The sequence below is a fragment of the Phyllobates terribilis genome, unplaced genomic scaffold, assembly GCF_046119375.1.
Source record: "Phyllobates terribilis strain yellow unplaced genomic scaffold, ASM4611937v1 Scaffold_34__1_contigs__length_13252353, whole genome shotgun sequence".
NCBI classification, from domain to species: domain Eukaryota; kingdom Metazoa; phylum Chordata; class Amphibia; order Anura; family Dendrobatidae; genus Phyllobates; species Phyllobates terribilis.
Window position 1 is genome coordinate 2,535,160 of NW_027362794.1, and position 23,873 is coordinate 2,559,032.

A 23,873-nucleotide genomic window follows, 5' to 3' on the forward strand; every position below is an offset into this window, starting at 1 on the left:
GCTTGGAGAAAGTCCTACCCTACTGACCCTGGGCATACATGGAGGGGTAGAGGGATGTCATCTCGTATTGATTTTATTTTTTCCTCTTCTGATGTTTTTAAACCTAGGAATGCTGGTCTAATAGAAAATATTTTTTTCTGATCATGTATTACTATACAATGTATTGAAAACTCCACAGGAAGCAAAAGTTGGAAAAGGTATGTGGAAATTGAATGTGCTCTTATTAGAAGACGAACTGGTAAGGGCGGAGTTTTATGCAAAGTATGAGAGTTGGAGAAGACGGAAACACCCAAATCAGAGTATGTTGGGGTGGTGGGAGTGTGTTAAAACCCGTATTAAAGAATTTTTTATTAAAATTGGTAAAAGGAAGGCACGTGAAAAAAGGAAATGTTTTAAAGATTTTAATGTCAGGATGCAAACTCTCCATAAGCTTAAGGGGTGGGGAGTGCCTGGTGTGGATGGTGAGATTGCCAAGATCCAGACAGAAATCCAAAAATTCCTGGAACAAAAGGGTAAAGAAATTATATTTAATGCCCGTGTGAAATATCTGGAAGAGGGTGAGACCTGCTCAAGGTTTTTCTTTAAAAAAATGAGTGACAAAAAACAAGTGATTACTGAGCTAGAAGGACAATCTTCCACTGAGGGCATTTTAGAGCATACTGCTAATTTTTATAGAGATCTTTTTAGTATTAAAAATGTTGATGAACCTGCTTTTACAGAGAATCTTAATGTTTTATCCCAGTTTTTAAATAAAGATGACCAGATTTTTTTAGCTAAAGAACTTTTACCCAGTGAAATTGAAGAGACCCTTAAGAGTTTTAATAAAGGTAAGGCTCCTGGATCAGATGGCCTTCCTATTGAATTTTATCTTTGCTTTTGGGATCTAATTAAGGAGGATTTTATACAAGTAGTTTGTGAAGCCTCTAAGGCTGATTTATTACCATATTCATGGCGTAAAAGTATGATTACATTAATTTTTAAGAAAGGTGATAAATCAAAGTTGGAGAATTGGAGGCCTATTTCACTATTAAATACAGACTACAAGATTTTAGCTAAAGTTGTTGCTGGTCGTCTTAAAGCAGTTATTAAAAATGTAATTCATCCAGATCAGGTGTGTGGTGTCCCCGGGAGATCAATCTGGGAGCATCTAAACCTAATTCGTGATCTTATCTGGTTTCAAAAAGATAGAAAACAGCCACTAGCTATTTTATCTTTGGATTTTATGAAAGCGTTTGATAGGGTCTCCCACTTTTATCTTTTTAAAGTTATGGGAAAGATGGGGTTCCCTGATTCTTTTATTCAGAAAATTGCGCTTTTATACAAACAGTCATCTGCCCGGATTTTAGTCAATGGTTTTTAACTAGAGAGGTGGAGCTTCTTTCCGGTGTTAAACAAGGTTGCCCCATGTCCCCACTTTTATTTGTCTGCTCCATTGAGCCACTGTTGTGCCTGCTGCGTCGGGACAAGATGGTTAGGGGCATTTTTATTCCGGGTGGGGGTGGACAACAAGTTAAAGCCATTGGATATATGGATGACATATCTGTATATGGCACTAGCTCAGCATCTATTAACAGAGCAATTCTAATTACTGAAATTTTTAGTGCTGGGTCTGGGTTTAAGTTGAATATAAATAAATGTGACTGTATGATTATGGGTCAATGGGAGTCAGATCCGCCTAGGGTTCCCACACAAACAGTAGGAATCAAGATCCTGGGTGTCTTGTTTAATCCTGCTAATGATGGTATTGAAAACTGGGATTTGGTTTTGAATAAATTAAATCAGATCTCTTTATGGCAAACTCGAAAACTAACAATGGAGGGCAAGATTCTTGTAATTAAAATGGTTTTGCTTCCTATCATTTTGTATGCCGCTATGGTTTTTCCCCCTAATTCTCTGTATCTTAAAAGACTTATGAAGCCCATGTTTTATTTTCTGTGGGGATCCAAAATGGAGAAATTGAGGAGGGAGGTGGTATGTAAAAGCAAGAAAAATGGGGGTAAAGGGTTCCCTGATTTAAAATTGTTTTTATTTATCAAGTTTTTTGTATTTTGTTGCAAAAGCTTGAATAATGTTGGGGCTTTCTCTTGTTTTCTTAGATATACAACTGGGTTTCTTTTCCGAAAGTTGAACTTCAGTATGACTGTTAATTGTCATTTTCTCTTATCTCCCCCTAAGCATTACAAGATCTTGGAGAAGGTCATTTCAGAATATGATCTAACCCAAGTTGATCGTCAGCTTTTATTTGATCAACGTAAGTTAACAGTTATTTGTAAGGGACATGAGGAGATGGAGGATGTGTCTAATTTTTCCATCTCCAGGTGCCGCCTGGTGTGGAACAACGTGGCCTGTCCTGCACTTAGCAACTCACAAAAGGATTTAGCTTGGCAGGTTGTTCACCAATGTCTCCCTACGAGAGCTTTTCAGCATCATAGGGGGCTGGTGGCTAGTGCTAGATGTCCCAGAGAAAGATGCGCCCCAAACGAGTCAGTGTTTCATTTACTGTGGGATTGCCCCTACGCACAAGAGCTATGGCAGACGGTGGGCACCCTCCTAAAATGGATATGTGGTATACAAACCCTTAATTGTGACATTATAATATATGGGATAATTAATTGCCCAACCATGAAACAAGCACGAGTCGCATGGCTTATAATAAACTGCTTAAAAGAAGCTTTATGGAAAGTGCGCAATATATTATTGTTTAAACGTGAATTTATTCCTGTCAAAGATTGTATTGGGCTTGCTCTTTGTGAAATGTTTACATACTACCTGAGAGATTGTAAAAAGATGGGAATCAATGAAGCAAAAAAGCTATGGTGTTTGCAAATTTGGAATATGTATTTATTTATGTAAATTATATGCAAAACTGTGTTTTATGCTTTTTATGCTTTTAAGTGCATTTTAATTCTGACTCTGTATTAGTTTTATGTCATATTTTATTCCAGTATTTGTGATTTGTTTCAAATATTGTATCGGATATGTTCTTTGTGAAAAGTTTTCATACTACCTGATTGTAAAAAGATAAAGTTAAAAAGCTATGGTATTTGCATTTGACATATGTATTTATTTATGCAAATTATATGCAAAACTGTGTTTTATGCTTTTTATGCTTTTATGCGCTTTTCAAATCTGACCTTGTATTTGTTTTATGTCATATTTTATTCAAGTCTTTGTGATTTGTTTGTAATTTATGATGTATGTCTGATTTAAATAAAGCTTGTTTGAAAACGGATCTGTTCTTATCAGTTTAATATCTGATACGTCCCCTATCTGGGGACCATATATTAAATGGATTTTTAGAACAGGGAGATGGAAAAAGAGCTTGCTCTGTCCACTCCACGCATTGACCTGGTATTGCAGTATCTCCAGGACCGGTGCACCCCTTCTTTAATGCAGTTTCTAAAATCAGAAAGAATTGAATTCAATGTTTTTTGTTCATTTTGCTTGTTTGTCGGATTTTGGGATGGACTCTTTGGCTTCGCTTTTCTTCTCCTCATTGGATTTTTCATGTTCAAAGTTGCAGAAGCCAGATGACAAGCTCATTTTGGTTCAACTTCAGCAACTGTGCATTGCATTGCCATGTAATGTAATGCAATGCTATCTATCTAGCTCTCCCTCTATACTTCCTTTTGGATAAACAGACATATTAGGCAAGCATTTTGGAGCTTTCACCTAAATAACTACAGGTGGTGAGATAAGCTGCACAATATAATTGACCTTTCAGTATATTGTTGCACACACACCATCTATTTAGCAAATGCCCTTGTTATCAACAGCAGCCTTTTAAACTCACCTGAGCTAACAGGTATGTGCGCTGGTTACTCTGCTGCGCTTAAAATTTCTTTTTTGGTTTGCTACAATGCCTTTTCTGAAACGTTGTCTCCCTCTGCTGGAACACTGACTTCTTTCATTTAATGCCTGCAGACTATAAAAGAGAACCCAACCCAAAAAGTTGGGTTGATTAGTCTGTGGCATTCTGTTAAACTGTTGCTTATGGCGGTCTCTGTGAGCTTCTCAGTGACATTCAGCCAGCCAGGTATCCTGCCTGCAGTAGATGGAATGTGGCAATGGAACGCTGGCTGCGCGTGTCATAATAGGCTCTGAGCCTTTATATACCTGCGCACAGCAGCAGCCACCTTCAGTCTGCTGCTGGACAGCCAGCAGCAGCAGGAGAGGTAAGTAATCAGCAGCCCTCCTGCTAAGGGTAGACAGCTGCTCGTTCCACCCCACCCCCCGCCTTAATTGGTTCTCCTCCCTTCCAACGGTGTTGAGGCGGGTGGGAACAGCAGGGGGTGAGGGTGCTGTGTTTAAAGAGGTGGAGTTATGCAGATCTAAAACGCGTGGATTGCAGCAGCAGCAAGCCGAAAAGTGCAGGCATGTAAGGGATCTAGAGGTTGACAACATGTCTTCTTAACGGGAGTCCAGGAGCTCATCTCCACAAATGGACTTTTCAGGATCCTTAGGTGGCTCCGTAGTTCGAAACCAATTCTGGTTATCGCTTCTCGGCCTTTTGGCTAAGATCAAGTGTAGTATCTGTTCTTATCAGTTTAATATCTGATACGTCCCCTATCTGGGGACCATATATTAAATGGATTTTTAGAACAGGGAGATGGAAAAAGAGCTTGCTCTGTCCACTCCACGCATTGACCTGGTATTGCAGTATCTCCAGGACTGGTGCACCCCTTCTTTAATGCAGTTTCTAAAATCAGAAAGAATTGAATTCAATGTTTTTTGTTCATTTTGCTTGTTTGTCGGATTTTGGGATGGACTCTTTGGCTTCGCTTTTCTTCTCCTCATTGGATTTTTCATGTTCAAAGTTGCAGAAGCCAGATGACAAGCTCATTTTGGTTCAACTTCAGCAACTGTGCATTGCATTGCCATGTAATGTAACGCAATGCTATCTATCTAGCTCTCCCTCTGTACTTCCTTTTGGATAAACAGACATATTAGGCAAGCATTTTGGAGCTTTCACCTAAATAACTACAGGTGGTGAGATAAGCTGCACAATATAATTGACCTTTCAGTATATTGTTGCACACACACCATCTATTTAGCAAATGCCCTTGTTATCAACAGCAGCCTTTTAAACTCACCTGAGCTAACAGGTATGTGCGCTGGTTACTCTGCTGCGCTTAAAATTTCTTTTTTGGTTTGCTACAATGCCTTTTCTGAAACGTTGTCTCCCTCTGCTGGAACACTGACTTCTTTCATTTAATGCCTGCAGACTATAAAAGAGAACCCAATCCAAAAAGTTGGGTTGATTAGTCTGTGGCATTCTGTTAAACTGTTGCTTATGGCGGTCTCTGTGAGCTTCTCAGTGACATTCAGCCAGCCAGGTATCCTGCCTGCAGTAGATGGAATGTGGCAATGGAACGCTGGCTGCGCGTGTCATAATAGGCTCTGAGCCTTTATATACCTGCGCACAGCAGCAGCCACCTTCAGTCTGCTGCTGGACAGCCAGCAGCAGCAGGAGAGGTAAGTAATCAGCAGCCCTCCTGCTAAGGGTAGACAGCTGCTCGTTCCACCCCACCCCCCGCCTTAATTGGTTCTCCTCCCTTCCAACGGTGTTGAGGCGGGTGGGAACAGCAGGGGGTGAGGGTGCTGTGTTTAAAGAGGTGGAGTTATGCAGATCTAAAACGCGTGGATTGCAGCAGCAGCAAGCCGAAAAGTGCAGGCATGTAAGGGATCTAGAGGTTGACAACATGTCTTCTTAACGGGAGTCCAGGAGCTCATCTCCACAAATGGACTTTTCAGGATCCTTAGGTGGCTCCGTAGTTCGAAACCAATTCTGATTATCGCTTCTCGGCCTTTTGGCTAGGATCAGGTGCAGTGATCTAACGGTTGCTGCCTTGGTCTCGGCTAGGAGGTGCCTGGGGTACCCGACTTGTTGGCCTTGGGGGATCGCTCTCTTTTAACTGAGGGAGCTTCACCCCCTTGCAGCTATTGGCAGGTCGGCTTAGTCCCCGGACAACGGGGAGCGATCGCGTCTTGTCTTCGGGGCGACCCGAGGAAATAAGGGCGTTTTCCTTTGCTGAGCTTTATCGCTTAGTGGGCTGTGTAAGTTCTTGGGGTACCCCTCCCTCGGTCTTGGGTTTGTTCCTGCTTTTGTGGGATTCATTCCCTTGTTACTATTGGGGGAGGGCTTAGTCCCTGAGGGCCGAAAATGCCTTTTTCTTTTGGATTTGCGGTGGGGGAGACTCCACTGCGACAGTCCATTAGAATCATGGTGGATGAATGCCAGCGCCATGAGAAGAATCTGCAGTACATCGTGCATGAGATTCTTTTTGGGTTCTTCCACCTGGAGCGAGATAAGATCCTGTGTCTTTACGATCAGGAATTCCGTGGGCGATATACCATTTCCTTTATGGCTAAATCATGCTGTGATAATATCCATGCAGCACTGATGGTTGCGGACAAGGAAGATGAGAGACTGAACGGGCTGAGCTTTGACTTCCTGTACGGTGAAGAGGAAGTACCCTTGGTGATCTTCATGTACAGCCCATTCGTCTCTGAGGGCGATATCGAAACCTTTTTGAAGCGTTACTGCAAGTCAGTGCGCTTCTCACATGATATTCTCAACTCCCAGCGCTTCTGGAATGGGAAGAGGAAATACCTGGTGAAGTTCCATCCAGATCAGAGCGGCATTGGTGGTCTTCACCACCCGCCTGCTAATTTTGCCATTGGTAATGTCAGGGGATTCCTACGCTACCCAGGAATGCCCCTTCAATGCCGGAATTGTCATGAATATGGGCATACACGAGAAAATTGTACAAGGGCTCATGTAGTCTTTTGCAACAAGTGCAGTAAGAGTGGGCACACCTCCGCTACGTGTGACTCTGAGATCGTATGTAACCTATGTGGGAAGGCAGGTCACGCCTTCAGGAATTGTCCGAGCAAAAAGTCAAAAACATATGCCATGTTTAAGTCAGGTCAACTGACTATCCAAGAATACTTCGGAGGGAGTATTACTACACCTGCCCCTGGACCTGGGTTGGCGCACGCTGACGGGTCCGGACCAAATCCTTCAACGGCTCCGCCAGAGGGCCCGCTGGTAGTTCCACAGAAGGACGGTCGTAGGGGTTCCATAAGATTAACCGAGGGTTCGCTCTCTGTGGAATTGATCGATGTTCTGGCTCTAGATGTTGCCGTATCTCAGAGTCAAGAGGAAGGGTCCTCATCCAGCATGAATGCACCACCGGCATTATGTGGAACTGAGGAGACCTCTAGTACCCCGATTAAGCAAGCACCCAGATTCGCCACACCATCATCGGTGATCTTGGGTAAGGGCAAAAAGGGTACGCTCCTTAATCGATCAACCAGTGTGTCAGAAAGAGAGACCTCTAGGGCGCGAAGTAAAAAGGACCTGGCTAAGACCCAGTCGAGCCCTGGTCCTCGAACCAGAAGTCGCAGTAGTTCCGTGACCAGACCAGAGGACAAGACGACCCAGAGGGATGACACCCGTTCCATAGACCAGACCGCCATGAGGACTGCAGATGCACAGGACTTGGAAAAGATGGACAGCTCCCAGCCTCTGAAAAGGCAACGGGAGGACGTAAAGCAACCTGATATCCAAAGAAAACACGGATGTCGAGGTCCAGATGAGGAGCCAAAAGTGGATGATGCCTTTTTGCCTGCTTCAGATCCCGGTAATATTAAACAAATCCTGACCCCTGGAGATGCGGAGGAGGAGGTGCCGTGTATTGACTTCTTCCCATCTTCAGATCCTGATTCTTCTTAATGTCTGTTCCTCTTAAAATCTCCTCACTAAATGTGAGGTCCCTAAAGAGCCCTACACGTAGGGCTGCTTTATTTTCTTATTTAGAGACATTGGACTTTAATTTCTGCTTTCTACAAGAATGTGGTATACAGAGTAATTTAAATTATAAGGACTTAAAAGAAGACTGGAAACTGGGCGTTTCTGTGTGGTCCGGTGCTAATGACTGTCGTGCTGCCGGAGTTGGACTACTTTGCCGTGGACATTCTACCATCATTCAATCTGTGACTGAAATTATACCTGGCAGAGCTATTTTAATACATCTTGTTTTTAATGGACTTTCTTTACGTTTATTAAATGTGTACGCTCCTCCTGGGAAGCAGGAAAGGGCGGATTTACTTGAAATATTGCCATTATTTTGTGTTGGGTCAACCCCCCTGCTAGTGGGAGGAGATTTTAATTGTTTACGTGATGGGGAATCCCGGCAGGGTGGGGATGTGAATCGTAAAGACCGTACCTCCTATTTGTTGAAAAGTTTAATTGATGATTTTAGATTACAGGACTGCTGGAAGGAACTCTTGCCGGCGGATCCAGGTGTTACATGGTCCAATGGAAGAGTTTCTTCTAGAATTGATTTCATATTTGCTTCTACTGCCTTTAAACCTTGTAAATGTTTTCTTTTATCTAATTTATTCTCTGATCATAAAGTTTTATCTGTGTTTTTAGAGTTAGCAGGGGAACAAAATACCTCAAGAGGCCCAATGGAGATTAAATACAACTCTCCTAGAGGATATTGATATTCAAAAGAGGTTTGTGCAGGCCTACCAGTGCTGGCAATCAAAGAGAGACCCCCGCGCCTCGATGCTGGATTGGTGGGAGAGCATTAAACCTAAGATTAAATTATTTTTTATTAAGGCAGGGAAAATGAAAGCAAAAAAGAAAAAGCAGTGGTTTTATGTTTTTAATATGAGATTACAAGTACTCTTTAAACTAAAAGAAGTTGGTATTGATGTGGATGATGATATTGCAAATCTTAAGTCTGAAATAAAAAATGCTCTTAATGAAAAAGGAAAACAAATAATTTTTAACTCCCATGTACAGCACCTGGAGGAAGGAGAGAAATGCTCCCGATTCTTCTTCAAAAAGGTAATGGGGAGGAGGGACGCAATCCTAAATCTTGAAGGTGAAAATGATATTAAGGGTATGTTAGGAAAAGCTTTTAATTTTTATCAACTTCTTTTTAACACTAAAGTTATAGATCCATCCTTTTTAGAGTATGCTATTAATTCCCTTGATTTTAAGTTAGATATTTTAGACCAGGGTATTTTATCTAGGGATCTCACCAGTGAGGAACTTTTACAGATTTTTAAAAGTTTCTCCAGTGGGAAAGCCCCTGGGGAAGACGGTCTACCGATTGAGTTTTATCTGACTTTTTGGGGAATTTTAAAGAACGATATGTTTTTATTGTTTAAAGAAGCTTTTAATACTAATAAATTGCCCCCATCTTGGAGGAGAGGTCTGGTATCTTTAATATATAAAAAAGGGGATAGGAGCCAACTTAAAAACTGGCGGCCTATTACGCTTTTAAACCTTGATTATAAAATTTTAGCTAAACTTATTGCAGTCCGTTTAAAACCCTTTATAGCCAAATTAATTCACCCTAACCAGGTATGTGGTGTTCCCGGAAGAACCATAGCTGAGTCCCTCAACATAATTAGGGATACCATATGGTATTCAAAAGAGAGAAGTCAAAACCTTGCTATTTTATCCTTAGACTTTGAAAAAGCTTTTGACAGGGTATCGCATGAATTTCTTTTTATGGTTCTTAAAAAAATGGCGTTTCCAGAGAAAATTTTAACCCGCATTATGCTTTTATATCATTCTTGTTTTAGTCAAATTTCTGTAAATGGGTTTTTAACGAAGGGGGTTCCTCTATTATCAGGGGTGAAACAAGGGTGCCCTCTCTCACCACTGCTCTTTATCTGTGTTATGGAACCACTATTAACCATACTGAGAAAAGATAAAGTAATTAAAGGGGTACCTATTCCCGGGAGTAGGGGTATGCAACTTAAAGCCCTAAGTTACATGGATGATGTTACCATACTATGTCCAGATTCCACATCTCTGAGGAGGGTATTGAGAAACACACAATTTTTCTGTGAAGCCTCAGGTTTTAAATTAAATATAGATAAATGTGACTGTTTTAATGTGGGGGGATGGGACTCCTCTTTGACCCCTGGGATAGTGATACAGAAAAATCACATAAAAATTTTAGGAATTATTTTTAACCAAGCCAATGAGGGGGACCCTAACTGGGACTCTGCAATGGATAAAATAGAAAAAAAGATCTCATTGTGGAATTTAAGGAACCTTAGTATGGAAGGTAAAATTTTAATTATTAAAGCCGTTTTAATTCCCATTATGTTGTATGTTGCAATGGTGTTTCCCCCTTCCAATTTACAAATCAAGAAAGTAACAAGAATTGTTTTTATGTTTTTATGGGGTTCAAAAATGGAAAAGTTAAAAAGAGATCTGATGTACAAATGTAAATCTAATGGAGGTAAAGATGTACCCAATTTTTTTACCTTTTTCCATATAAAGTATTTCTGCTTCTGTTTTAAGGTTTTTAAATCTGATGGCATTTTTAGTTATTTTTTAAAATATGCAGCAGGAATGATTTTTAAAAGGTGGTTTAGCCTACCTTTAAGTTCTCCTGTGCTCCTGTGCCCACCTAAACAGTATGCGATACTTGAGAAAACGGTCAGACTTTTAGGTCTCCAGGAATTGGAGCCTGATATATTGGGGGACCAAAGGAAGGTATCTATTGCTTGCAGACACTCTGAGGACACAATTCCTGTCTCCAATTTTTCACAGGCAAGGTCCAAAACGGTGTGGCGAAATGTGTACGGGAAATATCTTGCAAATGTACACAAGGACCTTGCCTGGGCTATCGTCCACCAGTGCCTCCCTACCCGTGAGTTTCAACATAGGCGGGGGCTGGTGGCGAGAGCCAAATGTCCAAGAGATATATGCGGGGAAAGTGAGTCTGTATTGCATCTCTTTTGGAATTGTCCTTTTGCACAGGAGGTTTGGAGAAAGGTAGGCCCACTTTTAAAATGGGCATGTGGCCTGAAAGATTTTAATCACTTTTATGTCTTTTATGGTCTTTTTAAGTGTCCAAATTTTAAACAATTCCGAGTTGCCTGGATTATTATTAATTGTTTTAAAAATGCCATGTGGAAAGTTAGAAATATTTTACTCTTCAAACATGATCATATTGATTCAACAGACTGTATAAAAATTGCTTTAAGTGAAATGTATATTTACTATCTCAGAGATAAAAAACTGTATGGAGCAAAAGAAGCGGCTTCTATGTGGTGTGTACAATTATGGAACACAATTAGTGGTAATTAAATAAACCCAAGTACATCTGTAATTATGATATTCTTAATTGTTACAATGGTTTTATGATGGTAAATTGTGTTTTTTACAAAAAACTTGAATTGATTATTATCATGTTTTATCATTTTATTGTAATGTTATAAATGTTCTTTTTTAAGACCTTTGTAAATATACTTTTGAATCAATAAAATTGCGTTGAAACCTTATCTGTTCTTATCAGTTTAATATCTGATACGTCCCCTATCTGGGGACCATATATTAAATGGATTTTTAGAACAGGGAGATGGAAAAAGAGCTTGCTCTGTCCACTCCACGCATTGACCTGGTATTGCAGTATCTCCAGGACCGGTGCACCCCTTCTTTAATGCAGTTTCTAAAATCAGAAAGAATTGAATTCAATGTTTTTTGTTCATTTTGCTTGTTTGTCGGATTTTGGGATGGACTCTTTGGCTTCGCTTTTCTTCTCCTCATTGGATTTTTCATGTTCAAAGTTGCAGAAGCCAGATGACAAGCTCATTTTGGTTCAACTTCAGCAACTTTGCATTGCATTCCCATGTAATGTAACGCAATGCTATCTATCTAGCTCTCCCTCTGTACTTCCTTTTGGATAAACAGACATATTAGGCAAGCATTTTGGAGCTTTCACCTAAATAACTACAGGTGGTGAGATAAGCTGCACAATATAATTGACCTTTCAGTATATTGTTGCACACACACCATCTATTTAGCAAATGCCCTTGTTATCAACAGCAGCCTTTTAAACTCACCTGAGCTAACAGGTATGTGAGCTGGTTACTCTGCTGCGCTTAAAATTTCTTTTTTGGTTTGCTACAATGCCTTTTCTGAAACGTTGTCTCCCTCTGCTGGAACACTGACTTCTTTCATTTAATGCCTGCAGACTATAAAAGAGAACCCAACCCAAAAAGTTGGGTTGATTAGTCTGTGGCATTCTGTTAAACTGTTGCTTATGGCGGTCTCTGTGAGCTTCTCAGTGACATTCAGCCAGCCAGGTATCCTGCCTGCAGTAGATGGAATGTGGCAATGGAACGCTGGCTGCGCGTGTCATAATAGGCTCTGAGCCTTTATATACCTGCGCACAGCAGCAGCCACCTTCAGTCTGCTGCTGGACAGCCAGCAGCAGCAGGAGAGGTAAGTAATCAGCAGCCCTCCTGCTAAGGGTAGACAGCTGCTCGTTCCACCCCACCCCCCGCCTTAATTGGTTCTCCTCCCTTCCAACGGTGTTGAGGCGGGTGGGAACAGCAGGGGGTGAGGGTGCTGTGTTTAAAGAGGTGGAGTTATGCAGATCTAAAACGCGTGGATTGCAGCAGCAGCAAGCCGAAAAGTGCAGGCATGTAAGGGATCTAGAGGTTGACAACATGTCTTCTTAACGGGAGTCCAGGAGCTCATCTCCACAAATGGACTTTTCAGGATCCTTAGGTGGCTCCGTAGTTCGAAACCAATTCTGGTTATCGCTTCTCGGCCTTTTGGCTCAGATCTGTAATGGGTCTAGTCATTTGGCTGTCTGTGCGTTAACTCTTGGCCCTGTGGCATCGCCATTTTATGGCTTAAGCCACTTGTTGCTATAAGGAGTTGGCCAGTAGACACGACTAGCGATAATGGGACGCATTCGATACGCTGGGCCCGGTGAGGCTCGAGTGAAGTTTGGAATCCAGATTGATGTGGAAGAAGGCAAAGAAGGAATCTTTACCCTCAGCTTCGTGGTGAAGGAGATTTTGTTTGGACTCCTTGAAGTGAAGAAGGAAGAAATCTTGTGCCTCCAGCAATTCAAAAGCAAGTATAATCTTGTATTTACTTCTATGGCTGTTTGCAACAATTTCTATGATTGTTTGAAAAAGAATCTGGACAATCAATATTTGGATGGGCTGACTTTTGTCATCTTGTATTGCTCCAAAGAGGTACCTCTGACTGTTTTCATGTACAACCCACATGTGGACTTGGCTTTGATTTATGCCTTTCTAAATAGGCAGTGCTATATTACCAAGGTGGCAGTAAAAGTCATGAATGAGGAGGAACTATGGACCGGTAAATATCGTTTCATGGTCAAGTTCTGGGAAAGTCCTGATGAACCAGGGGGTATACATTATCCTCCATCAAATTTTTCCATTGGGAGTGAGCGGGGTTACCTGTTCTTCCCCAATGCGCCCAGGTTTTGTCGTCATTGTAGGAGGTATGGCCATACTCAGGAAGCATGCGACATCAGACAGATTATTTGCAGGAAGTGCAATGAGGTGGGTCATTCTTCCAATAATTGCAAAAATGAAATAGTCTGTAACCTCTGCGGAGAGAAGGGGCATGCCTTCAGAGACTGTATATTCCATCCTGGTTCATATGCGGGGGCAGCGGGAAGGGGAAGGAGAAGAAATGAATCTCCTGCACCCACAGCTACAACTCCGACTGCTCCAACTGCGACTGCTCCGATATCTACTCTGGCTTTCCTGGATGAGGAGGAGGCTCGGGTTGCTTTTCCAGAACTGGTTCGTGTGAATGTAAGAGGAAATATGGAGCTGGCACCTGAGCCACCGGTGCAGAGGGCCGCGTCTGTGGCTTCAGATGTCAGTGAGTCTGAGACGATAACTGATGATCGTATAGGCATGGAAGTGGCCCCGGTGGAGGATCTGGAGGCTGAAATTCCAGACATGATGGTTACATTGCAGGGGGAAGAGGAGTCTGATCTGACCAGAACACCGCATGTGGCCTGGAGCGATGTCGTTTCTGACCTTGAGGAGGAGGGAGGTCAGGGGGATTTTGACCCCCAGCGGCGGGATTATAGTTCAGATGAAGATGGAGGCGCTTCAGTGAAGAAAAAGAAGAAAACTGAACCATCCTTTTCCCCTTTAAGTGACTGCAGTGTGAGTCCAGCCCGGGTGTACCCTACTGCATCCGATCCCCAAGATGTGTCTTTTTTGGGGGAAGGCACAAACTACGATATCTGCACGTCCAGCGTCCTACCCCCAGAAGGGTTAGGATGATGTACAGGTGGGCATGTTGTCGTGACCTGCCACATCAAATTAATAGATGGGTGCCCAAGTTGCTCTCAGCATCTTGTCGCTAAATGTTCGGCTGATTAAATCTGAGTCGAGAAGAGTGGCAATTTTGGACTACTTGAGCAACTTGGATGCGGACGTATACTGTGTCCAGGAGTGTGGGATCTCCGATCCCTTAAGTGAAAATGCATGGCCTTTAGGTCAAAGTGTGTGGTCTGGTTCTGTATGTAATAAAAATTGTGGGGTAGGTGTTTTGGTGAAGGGTTATAGTGTTAAGATAGAAAGTTACATGGTGGTGGAGGCGGGGAGGTGTGTAATATGTGAGTTAAATTGTAGGGGGTGGAGGGTTAGGGTGGTAAATATGTATGCACCAATAGATAAAGGGGAGAGGCTGGAAATTTTTGAGAAATTATGTTTTTTTTTATCTGGCAAAATGCCAATAATTTTTGTTGGAGATTTCAATTGTGTGACGGAGGGGGATAAGATGGATGTTACAGGTAAAAGACTCAAGAGTCTTGTGGCGGATTTTTCCTTACAGGATGCTGCGGAAGTTTTTTTAGGTAATCCACCTCCTTCGACCTATAAGGCCGACAGGGGAGGCATAGAGTCTAGAATAGACCGTATCTTCTTTTCTTCACAAAATGTTATTTGTAGGAATTTCCAGCAGGAAGATGTTCCCTTCTCTGACCATGTGTGTTTGAGGGCACGTCTAGAAGGTAAGATTTCCTTTGTATATGGGGGTGGCGTGTGGAAACTTAATGTGCGTTTGCTGGAAGATAATAGGATCATGCGTGATTTTAGGCGAATGTATGTTAGGTGGAGGGATAAAAAAAGTGATTTCAGGAATGTGCTTGAGTGGTGGGACTGGATGAAGAGTGAGATTGGTTTTTTCTTTAGAAAAAGGGGCAGGAGGAAAGCAGCAATGAATAGAGCAAAATTTAATGATTTAAGCTCTAGACTGGAGTGGCTGAGGAAGTTAAGGATGATTGGAGTGGATGTGGATGTTTTGATGTGTCAAGTGAAAGAAGAGATTAAGAAATATATTGAGGGCAAAGGGAAAGAAATTATTTACCGTTCTAAGATTGAACATTTGGAGAAAAATGAGAAATGCACAAGGTTTTTTTTCAAAAAAGTTTTTGGGAAGAAAGTAGATATGGATGAGGTGGTGAATGGTGATGGGGTGTGTGTGAGTGGGAAGGATGTGATGCAGGAGGTGGTGTTGTTTTATAAGGAGTTGTATGGGGAAAAATGGGTTGATGATAGGATGTTGACTGATGCTTTGGGGTGTTTAGAAGGTTGTTTGGGTGAGGATGAACGTGAAATATTGGATGATGTAATTGTGTTGGATGAAGTTAAAAAAGTGGTGATGTCTGCGAGTAAGAATAAAACACCTGGGAAGGATGGACTGCCCGTGGAGTTATATGTTAAGGAATGGGACACGATGGGAAATGACTTATTGGAGGTGTGCCAGTATATGTTCACGGAGAATATGTTGAGTGAATCTATGAGAGATGGGGTGGTGGTTATGGTTCATAAGAAAGGTGATAAAAAGGATTTGGGGAATTGGAGGCCAATCACCCTTTTGAATGCAGACTATAAGGTGTTTAGTAAATTGTTGGCTAGCCGGATGCGGGAAGTGATTGGCGGTGTGGTGGATGAAGATCAAGTGTGTGCAGTGCCTGGGAGAAGTATGACTGAAAATTTGGTGTTGTTGCGTGATGTGATTGGGGATTGTATGAGTCGTAAGCAGAAATGTTTGTTGTTTTCGGTTGATTTTGAAAAAGCTTTTGACCGTGTGTCACATAGCTTTATGTTTAAGGTTTTGTCTAAGATGGGTTATTCCAGGAATTTTGTAAACTGTGTTAGGAGTTTGTATTGGAATGTTTCAAGTGAATTTTTGGTGAATGGGTGGTTGAGTGAGAAAGTGAGAATTAAATCAGGAGTGCGTCAGGGGTGCCCTATGTCCCCTTTTTTGTTTATTAGTGTGATTGAAGTGTTGATGTGTATGGTTAGGAAGGATAAGGTTATGAGAGGTGTGATGATTCCTGGGAGTAATGGAAAGGATGTGAGAATTCTAGGTTACATGGATGATGTAGTGATTGTGAGTGGGAATATGGCTGCGATGAGTAGGGCAAGGTTGATATTAAGTTTGTTTTGTAGTGTCTCAGCTTTTAAGGTCAATTGGACTAAGAGTTCCTTTAAATGTTTTGGTGAGAGGAATGTACGGATGGATGGTGTGAGGTGTGAGGATGGTGCAATAAAGGTGCTTGGGATTAAGTTTAATGATGATTTGAAAGGAAATGAGAGTTGGGAAGATTGTGGGGTGAGAGTGGTGCGCAAGTTGAATTTTTGGCGAATGAGAGAATTAACTCTGACTGGGAAAGTTCTGATTATTAAGGCGGTTATTTTGCCTATTTTGTTGTTTGTTGCGAATGTATATCCTGCTGCTTTTAAGAAAATTAGGAAAACTGAGAAATTCATCTTTAATTTTCTTTGGGGAAGTCGCATGGAGAAATTGAAACGGGAATATGTCTATAAGTTATGTGTAAATGGTGGTTTGGATTTTCCAAATATTGATTTCTTTTTAGGGATTAGTTACGTGAAAATGGTGGTGGTGGTTCTAGGGAAAAGTAATAAGTGTGCTTATATGATGAAGTATTCGGCTGGATGGATGCTTTATGGCTTAAAGTGGGTCAAAAGGGATGCTACAGTGCCTGTTGCTTTTAAGTGTCCTGTATGGTATGGTTGTGTTGAGAAATTTGTAAGGAAGTATGATTTGTTGTCCGTTAACATGAGTGATTTTAGGCAAAAGAAGAAAGTCATTAGGATGGTGCGTGAGCGTGAGGTGGTATGTAATATCAATGGGTTGAGAGGGGAGGAAGTAACCGAGATGTGGAGAAAATTAAGTATAGATGGTGTGACTAACAGACAGAGAGATATCGCTTGGATGATATTGCATGACATTTTGCCTGTTAGAGATGTGCAAAAGAAGAGGGATTTAGTTAAATCTGAGGTATGCCCGAGGGATGGATGTGGTTTGAGAGAGCATGTTAGACATATGGTATGGGATTGTGATTTTGCATATGATGTATGGAAGGGTATAGGGGGACTTTGCAAGGAATTGGTGGGTGTAAAGTATGTTAATTGGAAACTTGCTATGTTTGGGATGGGTGCATGTAGTAGAATTAAGGATAGGATTTTATGGTTGTTGGTGGTGTGTGTAATTGAAAGTTTGTGGGATGCGAGGAATTTGTTAGTTTTTAAAAGGAAGAAAATGTCAGTTAATGAATGTTTGAGATTGATTCTGTCACGTATGTATGTAATATACCTCTGGGATCAGGAACGTGGAAGTATTATAGATGCTGAAGGGATCTGGAAGTTTAAAAAGTGGAGGTTTTTGGTAAAGTTTAATTAGTAGTGTATAATGTACCTGATGATAAGGTTTGGTTTTATTTTTGATCATATACCAAGTGTGATGAAAGGCTAAGTGTCAATGAAAGGCTTTTGTAAGTCGATTTGATTGAGCTTATGCTCCGGCCTATCTGATTTGGTTAAAAAAAAAAAAAAAAAAAAAATCTGTTCTTATCAGTTTAATATCTGATACGTCCCCTATCTGGGGACCATATATTAAATGGATTTTTAGAACAGGGAGATGGAAAAAGAGCTTGCTCTGTCCACTCCACGCATTGACCTGGTATTGCAGTATCTCCAGGACCGGTGCACCCCTTCTTTAATGCAGTTTCTAAAATCAGAAAGAATTGAATTCAATGTTTTTTGTTCATTTTGCTTGTTTGTCGGATTTTGGGATGGACTCTTTGGCTTCGCTTTTCTTCTCCTCATTGGATTTTTCATGTTCAAAGTTGCAGAAGCCAGATGACAAGCTCATTTTGGTTCAACTTCAGCAACTGGGCATTGCATTGCCATGTAATGTAACGCAATGCTATCTATCTAGCTCTCCCTCTGTACTTCCTTTTGGATAAACAGACATATTAGGCAAGCATTTTGGAGCTTTCACCTAAATAACTACAGGTGGTGAGATAAGCTGCATAATATAATTGACCTTTCAGTATATTGTTGCACACACACCATCTATTTAGCAAATGCCCTTGTTATCAACAGCAGCCTTTTAAACTCACCTGAGCTAACAGGTATGTGCGCTGGTTACTCTGCTGCGCTTAAAATTTCTTTTTTGGTTTGCTACAATGCCTTTTCTGAAATGTTGTCTCCCTCTGCTGGAACACTGACTTCTTTCATTTAATGCCTGCAGACTATAAAAGAGAACCCAACCCAAAAAGTTGGGTTGATTAGTCTGTGGCATTCTGTTAAACTGTTGCTTATGGCGGTCTCTGTGAGCTTCTCAGTGACATTCAGCCAGCCAGGTATCCTGCCTGCAGTAGATGGAATGTGGCAATGGAACGCTGGCTGCGCGTGTCATAATAGGCTCTGAGCCTTTATATACCTGCGCACAGCAGCAGCCACCTTCAGTCTGCTGCTGGACAGCCAGCAGCAGCAGGAGAGGTAAGTAATCAGCAGCCCTCCTGCTAAGGGTAGACAGCTGCTCGTTCCACCCCACCCCCCGCCTTAATTGGTTCTCCTCCCTTCCAACGGTGTTGAGGCGGGTGGGAACAGCAGGGGGTGAGGGTGCTGTGTTTAAAGAGGTGGAGTTATGCAGATCTAAAACGCGTGGATTGCAGCAGCAGCAAGCCGAAAAGTGCAGGCATGTAAGGGATCTAGAGGTTGACAACATGTCTTCTTAACGGGAGTCCAGGAGCTCATCTCCACAAATGGACTTTTCAGGATCCTTAGGTGGCTCCGTAGTTCGAAACCAATTCTGGTTATCGCTTCTCGGCCTTTTGGCTCAGATCTGTAATGGGTCTAGTCATTTGGCTGTCTGTGCGTTAACTCTTGGCCCTGTGGCATCGCCATTTTATGGCTTAAGCCACTTGCTGCTATAAGGAGTTGGCCAGTAGACACGACTAGCGATAATGGGACGCATTCGATACGCTGGGCCCGGTGAGGCTCGAGTGAAGTTTGGAATCCAGATTGATGTGGAAGAAGGCAAAGAAGGAATCTTTACCCTCAGCTTCGTGGTGAAGGAGATTTTGTTTGGACTCCTTGAAGTGAAGAAGGAAGAAATCTTGTGCCTCCAGCAATTCAAAAGCAAGTATAATCTTGTATTTACTTCTATGGCTGTTTGCAACAATTTCTATGATTGTTTGAAAAAGAATCTGGACAATCAATATTTGGATGGGCTGACTTTTGTCATCTTGTATTGCTCCAAAGAGGTACCTCTGACTGTTTTCATGTACAACCCACATGTGGACTTGGCTTTGATTTATGCCTTTCTAAATAGGCACTGCTATATTACCAAGGTGGCAGTAAAAGTCATGAATGAGGAGGAACTATGGACCGGTAAATATCGTTTCATGGTCAAGTTCCGGGAAAGTCCTGATGAACCAGGGGGTATACATTATCCTCCATCAAATTTTTCCATTGGGAGTGAGCGGGGTTACCTGTTCTTCCCCAATGCGCCCAGGTTTTGTCGTCATTGTAGGAGGTATGGCCATACTCAGGAAGCATGCGACATCAGACAGATTATTTGCAGGAAGTGCAATGAGGTGGGTCATTCTTCCAATAATTGCAAAAATGAAATAGTCTGTAACCTCTGCGGAGAGAAGGGGCATGCCTTCAGAGACTGTATATTCCATCCTGGTTCATATGCGGGGGCAGCGGGAAGGGGAAGGAGAAGAAATGAATCTCCTGCACCCACAGCTACAACTCCGACTGCTCCAACTGCGACTGCTCCGATATCTACTCTGGCTTTCCTGGATGAGGAGGAGGCTCGGGTTGCTTTTCCAGAACTGGTTCGTGTGAATGTAAGAGGAAATATGGAGCTGGCACCTGAGCCACCGGTGCAGAGGGCCGCGTCTGTGGCTTCAGATGTCAGTGAGTCTGAGACGATAACTGATGATCGTATAGGCATGGAAGTGGCCCCGGTGGAGGATCTGGAGGCTGAAATTCCAGACATGATGGTTACATTGCAGGGGGAAGAGGAGTCTGATCTGACCAGAACACCGCATGTGGCCTGGAGCGATGTCGTTTCTGACCTTGAGGAGGAGGGAGGTCAGGGGGATTTTGACCCCCAGCGGCGGGATTATAGTTCAGATGAAGATGGAGGCGCTTCAGTGAAGAAAAAGAAGAAAACTGAACCATCCTTTTCCCCTTTAAGTGACTGCAGTGTGAGTCCAGCCCGGGTGTACCCTACTGCATCCGATCCCCAAGATGTGTCTTTTTTGGGGGAAGGCACAAACTACGATATCTGCACGTCCAGCGTCCTACCCCCAGAAGGGTTAGGATGATGTACAGGTGGGCATGTTGTCGTGACCTGCCACATCAAATTAATAGATGGGTGCCCAAGTTGCTCTCAGCATCTTGTCGCTAAATGTTCGGCTGATTAAATCTGAGTCGAGAAGAGTGGCAATTTTGGACTACTTGAGCAACTTGGATGCGGACGTATACTGTGTCCAGGAGTGTGGGATCTCCGATCCCTTAAGTGAAAATGCATGGCCTTTAGGTCAAAGTGTGTGGTCTGGTTCTGTATGTAATAAAAATTGTGGGGTAGGTGTTTTGGTGAAGGGTTATAGTGTTAAGATAGAAAGTTACATGGTGGTGGAGGCGGGGAGGTGTGTAATATGTGAGTTAAATTGTAGGGGGTGGAGGGTTAGGGTGGTAAATATGTATGCACCAATAGATAAAGGGGAGAGGCTGGAAATTTTTGAGAAATTATGTTTTTTTTTATCTGGCAAAATGCCAATAATTTTTGTTGGAGATTTCAATTGTGTGACGGAGGGGGATAAGATGGATGTTACAGGTAAAAGACTCAAGAGTCTTGTGGCGGATTTTTCCTTACAGGATGCTGCGGAAGTTTTTTTAGGTAATCCACCTCCTTCGACCTATAAGGCCGACAGGGGAGGCATAGAGTCTAGAATAGACCGTATCTTCTTTTCTTCACAAAATGTTATTTGTAGGAATTTCCAGCAGGAAGATGTTCCCTTCTCTGACCATGTGTGTTTGAGGGCACGTCTAGAAGGTAAGATTTCCTTTGTATATGGGGGTGGCGTGTGGAAACTTAATGTGCGTTTGCTGGAAGATAATAGGATCATGCGTGATTTTAGGCGAATGTATGTTAGGTGGAGGGATAAAAAAAGTGATTTCAGGAATGTGCTTGAGTGGTGGGACTGGATGAAGAGTGAGATTGGTTTTTTCTTTAGAAAAAGGGGCAGGAGGAAAGCAGCAATGAATAGAGCAAAATTTAATGATTTAAGCTCTAGACTGGAGTGGCTGAGGAAGTTAAGGATGATTGGAGTGGATGTGGATGTTTTGATGTGTCAAGTGAAAGAAGAGATTAAGAAATATATTGAGGGTAAAGGGAAAGAAATTATTTACCGTTCTAAGATTGAACATTTGGAGAAAAATGAGAAATGCACAAGGTTTTTTTTCAAAAAAGTTTTTGGGAAGAAAGTAGATATGGATGAGGTGGTGAATGGTGATGGGGTGTGTGTGAGTGGGAAGGATGTGATGCAGGAGGTGGTGTTGTTTTATAAGGAGTTGTATGGGGAAAAATGGGTTGATGATAGGATGTTGACTGATGCTTTGGGGTGTTTAGAAGGTTGTTTGGGTGAGGATGAACGTGAAATATTGGATGATGTAATTGTGTTGGATGAAGTTAAAAAAGTGGTGATGTCTGCGAGTAAGAATAAAACACCTGGGAAGGATGGACTGCCCGTGGAGTTATATGTTAAGGAATGGGACACGATGGGAAATGACTTATTGGAGGTGTGCCAGTATATGTTCACGGAGAATATGTTGAGTGAATCTATGAGAGATGGGGTGGTGGTTTTGGTTCATAAGAAAGGTGATAAAAAGGATTTGGGGAATTGGAGGCCAATCACCCTTTTGAATGCAGACTATAAGGTGTTTAGTAAATTGTTGGCTAGCCGGATGCGGGAAGTGATTGGCGGTGTGGTGGATGAAGATCAAGTGTGTGCAGTGCCTGGGAGAAGTATGACTGAAAATTTGGTGTTGTTGCGTGATGTGATTGGGGATTGTATGAGTCGTAAGCAGAAATGTTTGTTGTTTTCGGTTGATTTTGAAAAAGCTTTTGACCGTGTGTCACATAGCTTTATGTTTAAGGTTTTGTCTAAGATGGGTTATTCCAGGAATTTTGTAAACTGTGTTAGGAGTTTGTATTGGAATGTTTCAAGTGAATTTTTGGTGAATGGGTGGTTGAGTGAGAAAGTGAGAATTAAATCAGGAGTGCGTCAGGGGTGCCCTATGTCCCCTTTTTTGTTTATTAGTGTGATTGAAGTGTTGATGTGTATGGTTAGGAAGGATAAGGTTATGAGAGGTGTGATGATTCCTGGGAGTAATGGAAAGGATGTGAGAATTCTAGGTTACATGGATGATGTAGTGATTGTGAGTGGGAATATGGCTGCGATGAGTAGGGCAAGGTTGATATTAAGTTTGTTTTGTAGTGTCTCAGCTTTTAAGGTCAATTGGACTAAGAGTTCCTTTAAATGTTTTGGTGAGAGGAATGTACGGATGGATGGTGTGAGGTGTGAGGATGGTGCAATAAAGGTGCTTGGGATTAAGTTTAATGATGATTTGAAAGGAAATGAGAGTTGGGAAGATTGTGGGGTGAGAGTGGTGCGCAAGTTGAATTTTTGGCGAATGAGAGAATTAACTCTGACTGGGAAAGTTCTGATTATTAAGGCGGTTATTTTGCCTATTTTGTTGTTTGTTGCGAATGTATATCCTGCTGCTTTTAAGAAAATTAGGAAAACTGAGAAATTCATCTTTAATTTTCTTTGGGGAAGTCGCATGGAGAAATTGAAACGGGAATATGTCTATAAGTTATGTGTAAATGGTGGTTTGGATTTTCCAAATATTGATTTCTTTTTAGGGATTAGTTACGTGAAAATGGTGGTGGTGGTTCTAGGGAAAAGTAATAAGTGTGCTTATATGATGAAGTATTCGGCTGGATGGATGCTTTATGGCTTAAAGTGGGTCAAAAGGGATGCTAGAGTGCCTGTTGCTTTTAAGTGTCCTGTATGGTATGGTTGTGTTGAGAAATTTGTAAGGAAGTATGATTTGTTGTCCGTTAACATGAGTGATTTTAGGCAAAAGAAGAAAGTCATTAGGATGGTGCGTGAGCGTGAGGTGGTATGTAATATCAATGGGTTGAGAGGGGAGGAAGTAACCGAGATGTGGAGAAAATTAAGTATAGATGGTGTGACTAACAGACAGAGAGATATCGCTTGGATGATATTGCATGACATTTTGCCTGTTAGAGATGTGCAAAAGAAGAGGGATTTAGTTAAATCTGAGGTATGCCCGAGGGATGGATGTGGTTTGAGAGAGCATGTTAGACATATGGTATGGGATTGTGATTTTGCATATGATGTATGGAAGGGTATAGGGGGACTTTGCAAGGAATTGGTGGGTGTAAAGTATGTTAATTGGAAACTTGCTATGTTTGGGATGGGTGCATGTAGTAGAATTAAGGATAGGATTTTATGGTTGTTGGTGGTGTGTGTAATTGAAAGTTTGTGGGATGCGAGGAATTTGTTAGTTTTTAAAAGGAAGAAAATGTCAGTTAATGAATGTTTGAGATTGATTCTGTCACGTATGTATGTAATATACCTCTGGGATCAGGAACGTGGAAGTATTATAGATGCTGAAGGGATCTGGAA

General features: G+C 41.9%; 3 non-coding genes and 1 pseudogene across 3 annotated transcripts; all 4 read left to right on the forward strand.

Moving 5' to 3' along the window:
* The first annotated feature begins 3,212 nt into the window (after positions 1-3,212).
* On the forward strand, positions 3,213-3,385 carry LOC141182003 (U2 spliceosomal RNA; annotated as a pseudogene).
* A 1,109-nt stretch (positions 3,386-4,494) lies between these two features.
* Positions 4,495-4,685, forward strand: LOC141181521 (U2 spliceosomal RNA). Its single transcript, XR_012257089.1, has one exon. It is a non-coding gene; the product is annotated as a U2 spliceosomal RNA (small nuclear RNA).
* Positions 4,686-11,286: 6,601 nt separating this feature from the next.
* Positions 11,287-11,475, forward strand: LOC141181968 (U2 spliceosomal RNA). The gene has a single exon (XR_012257481.1). It is a non-coding gene; the product is annotated as a U2 spliceosomal RNA (small nuclear RNA).
* Positions 11,476-17,661: 6,186 nt separating this feature from the next.
* On the forward strand, positions 17,662-17,849 carry LOC141181999 (U2 spliceosomal RNA). The gene has a single exon (XR_012257504.1). It is a non-coding gene; the product is annotated as a U2 spliceosomal RNA (small nuclear RNA).
* Positions 17,850-23,873: the final 6,024 nt, after the last annotated feature.